General features: G+C 39.9%; 1 protein-coding gene across 1 annotated transcript in view; it reads right to left on the bottom strand.

Moving 5' to 3' along the window:
- EBF1 (early B-cell factor 1) overlaps window positions 1-13,714 on the bottom strand; it is a 281,018-nt gene that overhangs the window by 167,298 nt on the left and 100,006 nt on the right. The gene's annotated exons all lie outside the window — the stretch shown is intronic.

Genomic DNA, 13,714 nt, shown 5'->3' with positions numbered 1-13,714 from the left:
TAGTTTTATTTGAAACAAGGTAAAACAGTTCAAAGAAATCAACTATTACAATTCTGGAAGCAATATGTATCTGTGGGTGGCAGTGGCATTTTGGTTTTGAATTGGTGTAAAGGTAAATTAAAAAATTGTATATATACTTATAATATAAATGCACATATGTATATGGTTTATGTACATGTCTGCTTTTAGGTATATATATGTATGTATATGCATACAGATCTGGAAATATATATATAATTACAAATGTAAGTACAGTTTATATGTATCTAATACATTTATGAGTCTAGATCCTGAAACTAAACATATGCTTAATTTTAAGGCTATGAAGTAGCTTACTTTATAAGGCAGTGGGACACTGCAGCATATAGAGCTTGTTACAAAATTTATCTCTATAAATTGTATTTTGCCTGTTACCTTAGCACCTTTTTTCATATTCTAGCACTTCTCTCTCTTTAAAGAACGTATTTAATCAAGTTCTATTTCAGAAAATATATTGTGATTTATTTCTTTTTTTAAAAAAAAAAAAAAAAGTGAAAGGCTTGTACCTGACACTCAAGCACTTTAGTTAAGCAGGGTAGAAAGGGTGGGTATTGTTTGTGTCCTGTACTAAAAACTGGGTCTGACAGAGAAACAGAAATCTATCCTACTCAAGCAGCAGGTACACAATTTCTGCCCTGAAATTAGAACATCAGAACACAGCAATCGATGCAATATTTGGCCTCTGTCCTCTAACCACATGAAGGAAATATATCGAGCTAAATTTTCTGCCAGATTAATTTTAATGAAATTAGTGGAGTTTATCCAACAAAATACTTGGCATCTTGCATTTGATGGGTAAAATGTGCCAGTGCAGGGAAAGGGATTTTGAGGGAAAGCAGTTACTCTGCATGCTTAAATTGGCTAAATATTTCTGAATAAAATATACTTTAAAAATAAATAATTAAAATTTGCCAGGACCCCCATAATGGTGTCATTTACACTCCAGTCACATGAGTCTACAGCGCAAGACCCTTTCATAATTAGGAACGTACACTATATAAGCTCCCTCCCTAATTAGCAAATTATGTTGAAAATAGCATCCTGCTAATTAACGGTTATTATGGCATTTCTGAAGCTGAAGCTTTAATTATCACCAACCTAATGATTGTGTACAGAAAAAAACAACTTTTTTTCTTAAATTATCAATAAGGGCAGGAGATTATTATCAGGCGAATCTGCTGACGGCTGATTAATTTGTTTGATGCAAAGTTGCTGTGTTTCATATTATTTTATCGGAGTTGCAGGAAAAAGGTACATAATTTGGTTTCATTAGCAACTACTGCTATTTATCACTAGAAGATACCCCTCCCTTTTTTGTTGTTTGTTCAATTCCCTCTGTGTTTTTGCCTGCACCAGCATCAAAGTCAAGAGCAGGAAGTTTTAATTAAGTGACACTAATGAGGTCGTTGAAAATGATACTTCAGCAATTCAGCATGCTGTTAAATGTGTTTATTCTATAATGTCATCAAAGGTGATTGTTTTCCCTTGTAATAGATAAAATTCATTACCATAAGCATTGTACTTTTGAGCGTTAGAGATACAAAATGCGAGTTAGTCAGGTGTGTCTGTCACACATTTCATCTCATCTGCCTCTGTAAATGAATTTGCATCTAAACCTATCCCTTAAAAAGGAAATGTAGCATGAGCTGTAGTTGTAAGGGGGTTTTTGTTCAGAAATAGCTAGCTTTGAGTAACCTACTTGGTTATGATGATTGTAGCCCTGCATTTCTGGCTGCGAACCCGTTCACAAGTGCATCCCAAAATTCTCTGATTGCAGCCTATTTCGCAAGTCCTAATCAAACAGTTTGAATGAATCATTTCCAGCTTGCAAAAAACCTGTAAACTAGTGGTACAATTAATACTATGATTATGCAAATCGAAGAGTAGTTACAGGACTGTGATCATGATAGGCTAAGGATATGGCATAGTTTGTAAGGAGAGGTTGTAATCTGTTAGACCAACTGAACTAGATGGAAGAAACATATTCTTCTTTGGGTCTGAACTAGGAGTAGATATGAGTCTCTGCTGCTCTCCTTCACTGGGGATTTGGCACAAATCGCAGCAAGATGCAGGGAGAGCCACCCTTCATGTGGACAGCAGGGGACATGTCTGGGTCACATGACCCCTAACCTTATCTTTATTTTTCCATAAAAAAAAACATTGTAGAAACATTCTTCCTTTGGCCCCACGTTTGCACAGGAAAAAACCCTAGAGATGTTTTGTAAGATATGGCTCCTACAAACGCACATACACACAAAAATTACTAATCCTGCAAGCAGTGCTAATGAATAGATATGTCTATACAAGTTGGCATGAGCAGGGGCTAAAATTCACAAAGGGTCCTAGATCTTCCTTTGGTGGAGATGAGCATTGTTCAATAGACAACCTGTATATCAATGTAACATCTGGTCCGATCAATCCTCAAATTGTTTGATTCCTTGACAAACACATTTCAGAATTTTAAAAAAAAATAATAATAATACTAATCTTAAATTCATTTTGCAGAACTATGTTCACAACAGCAGCTGACTCTTAAGTAGTAATCTCAACATAGTAATGGAGCAGTAAGCGGACTTAAATGTGCTTCATCTGTCCTAAAGCCTTGCAGTAGGTTAAAGATGCGGACATTCAGCTTTACTCAAAACATAATATAGACCACAGTACTTCCTGGCAACCCGCTTCAACCCCAAAATTTCACTCATATGATTAAGAAAAAGGTCAAATGTTACTTTTCTGCTCTTGTATGCTGAAAAATAAGGAACTAGGTACATGTTAATACTAAGGCCAGTAAAAATATAGCTCGCATTTTCAGTGAATATGTTCTTTTTAAACTACTACGGTTCTAAGATTATTAAGTTTTCCTTATTTAGAATAACATGAAACTAAAGAGCTAGAGAAATGAGCTCTATGGGAAAAGTCTCCTTTCACTGAAGAATGGAGGCAATAATTTGTTTCAGTTTAAATCAAATTAATATTTAAAAGGTTTGTTTCCAAGAAAAATTTTTTAAAAGTCAGATGAGGCGAAACCAAACAAACTTCAAATTATTCAGAAAAGCCAAAGCACCACAGATATTTTTCAGTGGAAAAAGTTCACTGTTTCCAATAAATAGCGTTTGGACACTGCTCAATTGCTAAGTGAAATACAACATGGCATATGCAGGCCTAAAACTGGAAATCCTTACTTACAGTTCAAATTTAGAGCTGCCATTCAAAGCTTTGGTCTCTAGTCAGATCCCGTTTTAAACACCTGGCCCATACTGTATTGCTTTCCATCTGGCTGGAGGGAGAATGCTCTCAAACTTAACGAGCATGGAGCCACCAAATTCACCTCGTCCTTTGGCCCTTCCCTGCAGGGTGACAAAGATGGCCAGGGCCATTCGCATCTGTTGGTCCGTGTGCAGCTTCTGGACAGCCCAAAGAGCACAGCATTCCCTGACATGATATTGCAGAGAGATGCTTCATCCTGGGAATATGATTTGTGTCTTACAGTGCAAAACCACTCACTTCCCACGGTATTACCCCTTGCATTTGCTAACGCTGCGATATGACACATCAGAATATACTGGAGATAAGAGTCTCATCCTCCCTCCTTGAAGTCAATGGCACAACTCCTATCGATTTCAGTGGGGCAGGGCTGGACCTTTAATGAGGAATAAACAGCCCCCAAAGTGATTTTTATAAATAATATTTACAGTGGCACCATCCAACAATCACAGCTTGTTTGTAAGACATGAAAAGAATTTTTGCTTTACAGTCAGGAGCAGGGAATTAGAAATTGCCTGCAAACTCACCCACCCACCCCCATGGCAGGAGCCATAAATCATCATTTTGTCCACACAGAGCGAAAAGCACGAATCGCAGCAAGATGCAGGGAGAGCCACCCTTCATGTGGACAGCAGGGGACATGTCTGGGTCACATGACCCCTAACCTTATCTTTATTTTTCCATCAGGCTCCGTGACATTTGTCCTTTTTCATTCAATAAGATGCAGGACTATTTGCCATTTTCAAGTAACCACATTATACAGTATTTCCCATTGACAGACGCGTCCCCTCAGCGCAAGGTGCTTTAACTCTTTCTAATAGGTTTCTTCCTGGCTTCTGTTTCCCGAGTGGGATTTTATGTTTTGTTTGCTTTGACAAAAAGAAGAAAAGGAAAAAAGAAAGAAAGAAACATACCCCCTGGGAAAGTTAACCTCAAAACATAACATTTCTAAAGCAGGATAAACCACTATCGTAACTGCAGAGGACAACATAATTACAGGCAAAAACATAGAAAAAGAGATGTACTGAGCAAGCAGTCTTGGCAGTCCAAAGTTAGAAGGTCAATAGGTTGGGTTGCCTAAATTGTACGTTTTTAAAGCAGGCATTAGTTTCTTTCTGCAGATTAGCCACTTCAAGATCTATATTTTGTCTGAAATCACAGGCACCTTCTCATCCAAAAATCCAACTTCTCTAGAAATATAAAAGATGACAAAACTTTATCTCACCTAGTACAAAATTCTGGGGAGGAGCTGCGTGTAGAAGCTAACAGTTTGCATCTCCAGAAGGTTTCTACCAGCTTCACAAAAAGCTATCTCCTAGTCTGTAATTGAAGCTTGGAGCTGCACTGTCCTGTGGTCATCTTAAGGGGCTCATCCTGGCATCAGCCTTCCAAGTGGGAGAGGACATCCCATCCTACCCCTTATCTGCCCTCTGCAGATTGGAGTTATCTTCATGGGGCCAAGCACCTTGACATCTGAGCTCTGACACATTTTTCTTGAAAGCTGGAGGATGTACCCACCTGCTTTTCCCATGATGCTTAAAACTTTCTCACCAGCCCTGCTTATCAGCAGTGCCACCGCCAATTTTAGTAGACTGCAACTAGTAAGGAAGGGCTACTCTTACCATTTTACTGATAAGAAACTGAGGGCCAAGGAAACCGTGTAAAAGAAGGTATCCTGGCAAAGCAGGACTTTGAAGAGGAGTCTCGCAAGTCACTGATCAGCAGCCTTATGGCTCTTAGCAGCTTTCCTCCATCTCCACATCAAACGTGTGTGGCCTCCCTGCACATAAACATTGTTGATGAGCCCAGGCTTCAAGGTAAAGCACCTTTGCAAAGCGGACAGCCCCAGACTCTTGAATAGAGGACAAATGAAATATTTCAGGCAAATCTTTTGGTGCCTGCTCTAACCAGTCCAAACCATGCCCTTGCTCATAATGGGTGCTCAGCTGCTCCATTTCAGGATGCTGCTGATAAAAGCAACAAGAACTGTGTTGTGTCACAGACACATTTTAAGGGCATCTCCAAGTCACAAAGGCATTTTTAAAACCCCGTGATGTAAACTTGCTTATTGTGTGAAAGTCATGCTCAATCTCTAAGGTAAAGTCTAGAGAAGGGATCCCTCCCGCACATGGCACAAAACCTGGTGAAGCAAAGGTGCAGTTGATGTCCACAAACACTCAAGAGACCTTCATTGCCTCTGAAGGGCTAAGTGCCCTCTAGCCGTCGCCTGGCTTCCCTCCAGCCCCACATCTGTCTGCCACCTCCACCCTACTGAGAAAGGAGAAAAGCATTGCTCTGCAGCCTGCACAGTGCAGAGGTGCATCCACTGCGGTTAGCTCTGCGCCCACACACAGAGTAACCATGGGTCATGGAGGAGGCAGGATTTCAGCCTGAATGCAAACATGAGATGTTGACCAAGAAAATGCCCCACTGGTGTTTTTTGTTGTTTTTTTTTTCCCTCATGTGATTATAGGCACATTCAGATTCTCTGAGAAAAATGACGCTCTGTTTAGTCATTGCAGGGAGGAAAGCAACCACTGGAGGCAGCGTCACTGGGGTGTCCAAACCACATCTTCAAAGAGGCAGAAGTTTAGTCATTTGTAGCTGAATTCTAGCATATTGCTGTGCTCATGTGAGTGGATCCACCTCTGTGGCAAAAATCAGACAAAGGAGGCCAATTCTGGTTCTGTTCTTTCCTTAGCTTATATTTGACACATAGCAGTCTCAAATGTGAGCTTACATCATGTACCGTAACACAAGAGATGATGACAACCATGGGAAGAGGCTTACTACAAATTCTCAGTGCTCATTTTGTGCCAATCCATCCCTGTACCCTCCTGAAAAGTACCTGATTTGCATTAGCAACAACTCCAAATGATGACACTGAGGTGGATGTGGAAAAGTAAATACTAAGAGAAGCACAACTCCAGATCATGGTACCAGTAACTAGAAGCTTTCCATGGCAGCACTTGATAGCAGCCAGTAAATACATCCCATATGTTAAGTATCATGACATTTTCTGAAGGGCAGTTGATGTACGTGTGCACCCAGATGTCCCTACCCAGAATGACTGTCTGTGATGACTTCCAGAGGAACTTCTGAGATGCCGTGGTGGTGGTGGTGGTGTCCACCGATACTGCTGGTGGACAGCAAATTAAACATGCGATATGGCTACAAAATGATCAGCGAGTTAGAGCCAGATGTACAAAGGTGGCATTCAATGATCAAACGGCACTGATGGGTGCGCACCTACAGAACAGTGTTCTCCTCTGGACAGCAAGATTAGACAAGAAATATTGGCAAATTAGAGGGAGATAAGAGAAAAGTGACAAAAATTTTCAATGATATTCAAGGGAAAAACAGATAAAGTAAAGTACCAGATAAGCTGCAGACTTGTACACATTTATTTATTTTCTGGTGATACTAACTGAATTTGTAGGCTTCTTTTACAATTAAAAAATAAAACACAACCATAAAAGCAGCAGTTTTGTGAGAATGGAGGCATCAATATATGAACTCTTAAGCAATGTTGGAGCTGCTAAGAAAAGTTCTCAGAGAAAGACTGTAATATGTTTATCCTTATCATCTCTGACTGCAGTTCAATGGCTATGCAGCACTGCAGAGCTGACACATCCTGCAGCCTGCCCTCAGGATGCACACTGTGGCTACATCCCACCTGTGGGAAGATGTAGTCTGCACTCTTTGTCCCCCAGTCATCAGGATTAAAGACCTGTAGGAGCCTGCTGCTGCTCCCTTTCCCCGTAGGAAATCAATGAGTGCTGAAGTTCTATTCTGACATGCACACAGAAGATATCTGTAATATGGACCCAGAGACCCAGGCAGGGCACAGAATTGCCTCACAGTGGAGACACAGTCCTACTGAAGTCAGTGTGACTGCCAACAGTCATTCAACATGCTCCAGATATTCAAAATGCACGTCAGAGACAGATTCTCAAGTGATCAGTGCTAGGTTTTCAGCAGCACATTTTACATTGACAAATGAATGTTCCTCAGTGGTGTCACTTCTTGCAAACATTCGTACAAATTTTTCATGCACCTTGGACCCAAAGTGGATCTTTAAAGCAAAAAGAGGAGACACTGCCTAAAAGAGCTACTGGGTCGAGGACTCTAGTCCAAAATGTTTAAAACCTGGACTCAAATCCTTGTTCTCAGGCACAGCAAAGACTAGAACCATGATGATCTGTGCACCACAGTAGTTTGCTGTCATCTATTCTTGAAATTATTTCCTCATTTAAAAAAAAAAAAAAGGCAGCAAGCTTGTTTAAAACTTGAAGTAGAAGAAAAAGTCAAACATTTTTTCAGACTGGAATTTCAGTCAGCACTACTGAACTCGCGCAGTTGGGTCCAGCCTTTCCAAGGACCTCTGGAACCACAGTTCCTCAATTCCTGTTGAAACTCTTATAACCCCACTCCCAGAAGCCTACAGTATCAGACATATGCTCAAAAATCACAGCTCTTAAAAGAATATGGTACCAGGCATGGATGGTGAGTCTTTTTGGAAGTTCAGACCCACCCATCAAAAGAATGTCACAATCTAGTCCCAGGCCAGACGAATGCACGGCTGGCTCCCATCTAATTGCTTCATGTCTTAATTTCCTGTCCCTCATTTTCAAGTTTTATTTTCTCTCAACTTCCTGTCATGTGTTCTCAGCTTGCAAAATACAGGATACCATTTGCATTCACAAACTACAAGGAGGTTTTTACTGAACTGTAGAAGTTACATTGTCTGACGTTATTTTGACTGCATCAGCACTGGGTTGATATTCACAGTTGAAGCTTATTATACAAGATGCTGTTTGGCCCTCTCTTGCACTTGGCCTCCAACTAGGAAAAGCTAGTCCATAGGCTAGGAATATAGAATTCAATCAGAATATCAAAGGATGGCAACACGAAGAAATTCAAGTCACTCTAGATGGGAAAAGTTTTCAGATATGAAACATACATTATGATGTATTCAGTATCCATGTTTTATTCTTCTCTATTAATTTTTTCAAACTTTAAGACCTGTGTTGCACTTGTACTGTAACCATGCTCCACTTCCATGATTTCCACTCACATTAACTTTACTATATGTAAGACAAAGAAAAAATATTAATATGTTCTATCGATTATCTACCTAATGCAGCTGTGTTACTAATCCCCATACCTAGGACTCCAGATGCACTGTATGCAAACAGCATTTGTCCACAATGAGGTGGTTTTAAAAATCATGGAATGTTAAAAGTGAAAGCTTGCAGAAGACTTTTCCAATATTAAATAACATTATTTTCAAGCTTTTTTTTCCTGAACTATAAGGACTAGAAAGCTTCTTTTATAAATAAGGATTGGTAATACTGCAACCAAACAACTTCTTTGTGGTTTAGCAAAAAGCAGATTGTATTTTAAACTGAACATTCAATACTGATAAAGGGTGCTCTCTGTGACGGAGAGCACCAAAAGTAAGAACCTAGCATTTTAAAATAACTCTTACAAATATGGGTCGTGCTTCAGTGGCTTGAAATGCCTTATTTGTATAATTTCTCCCACTGGGTGAATACAATTTTAAAAGGAAATGAAGCATTGTAATATAAGCTACACACCACCTATATATACCTTGTGCTTGCATGTGAGCATTATAAATATTAGCAGCAGCAAAAAAAAGAAGCCAATGCTTTTCCAAAGGAAGAAGACTTTTTTTGTTTCGTTGTTTCTTGATCTATTGTTGTGACTCTCCCTTTGATTGACAGGTGGCATTCTTGTCTTTATGGATGGAGAAGCAAAGCCCTTGATGGTTATCGACATAAGGAAATGTCATGTCTGAATATGTTTCAACAGGACCTTTTTTCCCCTCATTTCCTGCTCCTTCCCCTCACTTAATTTATTATATTTAATGCCATGAAATCTCTCAAATATTAATTCATAATCCAAACACTTAATTGCAGTCAGGAACCCAAACCTGGCATTTAATTGCCATTTGGTATTAAAGTCACATTTGCAACAAAAGTGTCCTTACAAGGTAAGGTTGACCAAGTTCCCTTTTCTTTTGCACCTATGCAACCAAAGCACCTCTTGGCCTTAAACCTTCAAGACGGTGGCGGAAATGTGCTATTGAGTGACAGGAGTAGCTCTCTAACCGACACATCATTGTAAATTACGCATCAGGTGTAATTCATTCAGAAACCAGAAGCAAGTGGGTGGAAGTAGTAAAATAGCTCACTTTGCACCGGGCTGACACACAGTGTAAAGTGCAACACGAGGGCAATTCACTCAGATGCAGTGCTCAGTGGCATTGCGCTCAATCTTTGCAAAAAGGGGTACCACCTCCATTTACATCCAAAATAACTCTCTGACACTCCGTCAGCACGAGGCCCAATTCAATGTCAGGGCTGAGTGCAGGGACTGAAGGAATCATGCTCTCCCACAAAGCCTGGGTTTGGCTGTGATAGTCTTTATGGTGCTTTATACCAGTGACACTAACCAGTACACGCCGTTAGTCCACCTCTCTGCTCTTTCTGCCACAGCATATCAGTAACATGGACTATCCTTCCTGCCTGGCCCTAAAGACCGTCGCTACCCTCCGCACCACACTATCCCCAGCAAGACTTACTTCTACCCTGTACAACATTCCTTGTTTAAAAACACTGTTCCTTCATGCTACGGACAGGCTTCAGACTACCTCTAACACTTATTCCTCTCCCCCTCTTACACCCTTCCTCTCCTTGCTTTATCATGTCTGAAATTAACTTGTTATCCTCCATCTCAAGCAGGGATCGTATCTTTTTATCTGCATTGCAAAGTGCCCAAACAGCATAAAAATTGTATCTTTGGTGACGTCAAATAATAAATAACAATAGGGCAGACTGGGAATACTTTGTCTAGGATAATGCATCATTGCTCTCTCTACCATGACCCTAATTCATCTGCGTAAATTTCCACATGTTTTATATGCATTAGGCTAACATTTTGACCACTAACCACCGGGTGAAGAAATGTAACATAGGAGCTGGTTTTGTGCAGGCAAAAATAGGTATCTCTAATTAAAAAAAATAAAGAACAGGAAACTACTCCCCAGGACGTGTCTGTCCCTTCAAGTGGATCTGTGTCCCATCTCAGGTGGAGAACCAAGAGGCCTGATTGTACTTGTTACTCCATGAGTGGCTCACGTCTTCCAACGAGCAGATCTTAGCCTAGTGAACTGCCCTTCCTCTGCCACTTTTGCACAAAGAGCTTCACAGCTAGTTAAATTCTCAGCTAGTTTCAAAGTAAAGCTCTGTGTCTTACTTCTATTTAATGAGCAGTGATTTGGGGTCTGATGTGTTGTGAATGCCTCTATATTGTGCTCTGAAATAAGGGAGCCAGTCCTTCCCACCAGTCATCAGTAGCTGTGGAATCACTAAGACACCTTGCGAGGTTTAGCACTCGGGTTAATGTTTCACTGCAGCGTGTTACCCCACCTGGAGAGCAGATGCTGCAGGTGGTACCGATGGTACCTGTCAAAGTTCCTGAGCACAACTGAACTTTCCTCCCCAGCTCATTGCCATATATTTCCCAACCTTTTAATCCATATGCTTTCAGGCATGCACAGGGCAATGCTTCTCCCAGAAGACCGGATGAAGGATACCCAAGTAATAAATTATACTACTTCTGGCCTTCTCTGCCACTGGATTCAATCTCATAAATGCAAAAGGAACATCTAAAAGGAGAATAGCCTGCCTGGCCTCTTCTTCTCCATAGTGGGAGTACAGAAAGCAAGTTCAGAGTCAGATCTATGCAGTCTAAGTCCAGCCTGTCTGCAGTTATGACGAGTTTTGCTACAGATGCCAGAAGAATCCTCCAAACAGCAGAACAAAGAGGGAGAGAGACCTGGGTGAGCTCTGAAACAATTACATTACTTCAGTTGAAGGAGTATTTGGGAAGACAATCACATGCATTCCTATTTCTTCTAGTTAAGTACTCCTGTTTTTCCCTCATCTTGTCACTGAATGCATTTCTGCTCCTTTATAGCCAGCCAAGCTATAAAATTCAGCATGAGCTTGAAGTATACTACTACTTCATGCTAATTTTGTATCGCCCTAATAATGCTCAGATTTACTGGGATCTATTCTCTCACTGATGCATATTTGTAAGTACTATTAACGTTAATGGGAGTTACCAACTAATTAGAAAGGAGAACAAAATCTAGGCTATAGGATGCAAATTAGAGTACTGCCTATGTCACTTATCTTCCCGCTGAGGAATTACAGAGTAGAGCAAAATCGAGGACAGTGTTGACTATTTGCCTTACATTTTGCACCCATGAACCCACATCAAAACTAAATATTTGAAGGGAAATAGCTAGCCAGGTTATTAAAGTCTATTGCATAATAGCAAAGTTTCCAAGATAGTTCTCAAACAGAGAGAAAGATTTGAAAAGTTCTAATCTGGTTCACTTAAACACACTCAGCAAAGAACAGTTGCGAGGTATAGCTAACAAAATTTTTAGGAAGCTGGTGAAGAGAGTGTAGCTCAGTGAATCTGCGTATTAAACGGGCATTGTTAGCACGCTGCTTGGCTTTTATGAGGTGAAACAATCCGAACCTACTTCAGTGCATGGAGAAGTTTGGAGAAGTTTTATTTTCATCCTTGAAGTCCAGGGTGGCTTTGGCATAATAAAGGTCATATCTCCTAATCATGGTAATGTTCACACACAGCAATATGAGCTCATTGGCAGAGAGCTCCAGCACTCAGAAATCCCCGGTTAGAAGGTGTCACCGATTAAACTATCGCATTTCAAAGGCTTCCATACAGTAAATAGGAAAGAAAAGAAGAAAAGGAACCGTGGCCTTTTGTTATTCAAAAAGCTACGGAGAGCGATAATTAACCCATTTTTGTTGAGAAATCATTTGGACAAAAGTCAAAGGATTGCCACCCTGTCAATTGTTAAGTCTAGATAAGGACATTATATTCCACTGTACAAAGAGTGACTGAAGATAGTGAATAGAAAGTAGGCCACTACTATGACTTTCCCCAGTCCATCGAAAAAGAGGTCTATTTTTTCCACAAAAGAGGTAATATAGTAAAAAAATCTCTTCCTACATTAAAAACATAACTACAGTGCTTGTTTTTGCATTTTGTTAAATATTCAAAGGTACCATGCAATTAGCATGTCATTAATGAATAATTAATTACTGCTAAAACAGCCTTCAGTTTTTTTGCAACTAAATTATTTAAAGAGCAAATATAACAGTGGAATGCATCCCCCCCCCCTTAACTCTGTATTTTCATCAGTGCATTGGTTTGTAGATGAATAGGGGTTTATTAACTAAGAGAAAAATTATATTTTGGAACATGGAAAGATTCCAGTTTCCCCTCCTGTTCCACTATCCTCATCCTCTCAAAGGAACCCGAGGACAAAAAGTGATGTGGTCCTTGTTAGCATCTGCTAGGAATTCATTAGTTAAAAATATCTGAGATGTGCTTCAGAATACAAGACTTGTACATTTCCTGCAACAAAACAAAAAAAAAAAAGTTGAAGACTAGTCCTACCAGCACTTTGCAACAGCGTACCCTAAGACTGAGCAAATACAGTGTATTTTTGTTAATCATTTGTCACCAGCTCTAATGACAGTTACTGTGTTATTAAAATCTACCCCACTATACAGCCAAGAGTTAAAGAGAAAGTAATTTGTTGCCACTTGCAGATATACATCACTAGTAAGACGTTAGTTTATATTTATAAGCTGCACATCTGTGAATCAGTTGGCCTACCCATCTGTTAACTGCACCAGTAAACAGTAAGTCTGTGAGCTGCGTATTCCTGCATCCATCACAAATTCTTTCTTTAATTGTATGTTTATGCAACAAACCTCCACTTAAGTGTATTTGAGAATGTTTTGAACAGTGATAATTAGTTTTTATGACTCAGTACTACTCTTCCTAACACTGATTCAACACTGTTATTTTAAATAGAGACGGCACTTTTCCCTGACAGTGTCAAAGCAGGTTTTCTCCATGGAACAGAATTTGTCCCTACAAAGATATTCTGGGAAAACAAATCTCTTCCCAGTGTTCCCAAGCTACCGTTACAGTATGCAAATGTGATTCTTCATCTTTTCCTAAACTTTTCTTTTAGAAGTTTGTCCCTGAGATAAAATACATTAAGAGCTATCAGCCCACCACAAAAAGTTGTGAAAGAGCTTGGATTGCACTGGACTGGATAGCACAGGACTAAAATTGTAATTTTGGACACACATTCAGCAAGGTGCAGTACAACTATTAAGACATGCCTGTCTCTAAGCTGGTGAGTCAAGGAGATTACTCACCTGTTTAAACTTAAGATACCCGCTTACATATACTGCTGATTCCAAGTGTTTCATTTCCAAGCAGATCTATGCTTGGGTACTTCACCTAATTTCTGTAAACAGAAAGCTAA

The sequence above is a fragment of the Pygoscelis adeliae genome, unplaced genomic scaffold (genome assembly GCF_000699105.1).
Source record: "Pygoscelis adeliae isolate BGI_AS28 unplaced genomic scaffold, ASM69910v1 Scaffold431, whole genome shotgun sequence".
Taxonomy (NCBI): Eukaryota; Metazoa; Chordata; class Aves; order Sphenisciformes; family Spheniscidae; genus Pygoscelis; species Pygoscelis adeliae.
Note: the sequence above shows the minus strand (reverse complement) of the source record. Positions and strands in the feature narration are given on the sequence as shown.